Source organism: Lynx rufus, unplaced genomic scaffold (genome assembly GCF_022079265.1).
Source record: "Lynx rufus isolate CCGP_SWC_20201006 ecotype Redwood Valley unplaced genomic scaffold, mLynRuf1.p SCAF_5, whole genome shotgun sequence".
Lineage (NCBI taxonomy): Eukaryota > Metazoa > Chordata > Mammalia > Carnivora > Felidae > Lynx > Lynx rufus.
The window spans coordinates 57,217,957-57,219,663 of record NW_025814867.1 but is presented as its reverse complement, the minus strand read 5'-3'; positions in this window follow the sequence as shown (position 1 = coordinate 57,219,663).

The window sequence follows — 1,707 nt, the reverse complement described above, 5'->3', positions numbered from 1 at the left end:
CCAAGCAGGCTCCAGGCTCAGCTGTCAGCACAGAGCCCAATGCGGGGCTCAAACTCACAAACCGTGAGATCACAACCTGAGCCGAAGCCAGATGCTTAACTAACTGAGCCACCCAGGTGCCCCTAATTTGATTATTTTTAAATATGAAGCTGATAATTTACTTTTATTTCACTTTTATTTGTATTAGAGAAATGAAACATTTCTCTGATATGTATTATATAATGTTCTTGCTTGTTTTGTCTTTCAAATATTTACTGCATTTTAATGTAATTTAAGGTTTGTGTTATTTGCACTATGTTTTAAAAGTATACCCACAGATACCATAGATTGTTTATCAATTTATTTGGTATTTTTATTTTCACATTTACTTATTTATTAATTAGCTCAAGACTGTGTATGTGTGTCTGTGTGTGCTGTGCATGTAATGAACTAATGATGTAATTTTTGTTTCACTTCAATGTCTGTGAATATGCTTACCAAACTACACAACCAATTAATCCTATATGATTTATTAACCCACTCATATTTTCCTCACTGTTCTTATGTCAGTGATATGATATATGTGAGAATATTTCTGAATTCTTCATTTGTGCTATTTGACTGCCTTTTCCTACACCAGTGTCTTAAATTATTGCTGTATTCGTATTTCTATCTAATGTAACTGTGGATCATCACTTAACCAGTTGTCCATTAATCCTGTGTTTTTATTTTTCAGGCTACCATTATATAAATAGTATTATTCTACCTTATTCTATACACTTTATGTTTCGTCAAATTACAAATAAAATCATTTTGAGTAAATAGATTAATTTCACAACACACCTTTAAGTAAAGAATATGTAATTATCATCATAAAAATGAGACAGATAACTTTGTTATGTGATATGTACTAGAGATTATATAGATGAAATCAAAGGCTATGAACATTGCTTAATGGAAACATTTAACTTGGAGTTTTCTTTGTTGAGCCCCCAAATAAAGACCTTGTAGATAACCAAATGAACATTTTAAGAAGAATAGGGATGGAGAGTAATATAGTGATTGAGGATGAAATAGATAAAAATACTGTAAACATGCACACATTCACACACGCACTTCTTATTCTCAGTTTTAGTGACCAATCACTTGTGTCTGAAAATCTCTGAAAATAAGTCTAATACATATATATTACACATATGTCTGTAATATAAGTACGTGTGTATATGAACTTGAATATGTAATACAAGTACATAAATATGCACATATATGTGTGTATGGGAATACACACACATATACATGCATATATATACACATATAAGCACATATACACGAGAGAGACAGAGAGAGAGAGATACACCTTTTCTTAAATGAGGTGAAATGAGAAAGAAGACTTCCTTTGAGGACATTGTTTATTATTATTCATACAACTCATGTATGTTTATGGTAGAAAAATGTGCATGAGTATAATACGGATCAAAAGAAAAAAAAACAAGGTAAACAATTCTGGGTTCCTCCTCCAATTCTTATAACCATCAATTGCCTTTTTAGATCTCTGCTCATTTTATAGTGTACAGAACAAGCTGAAGAAATGTGCTCAGAATTACCTTCTGGTTTTTAAATTTCTCAGTGTAACAAGGTAGATATTTTAGCATTACAGAGGACACAAAAAATCATTGAGTTCTGAATCTGACACCATACTGGCTGGCATGTTAGATATACACTTGGGCA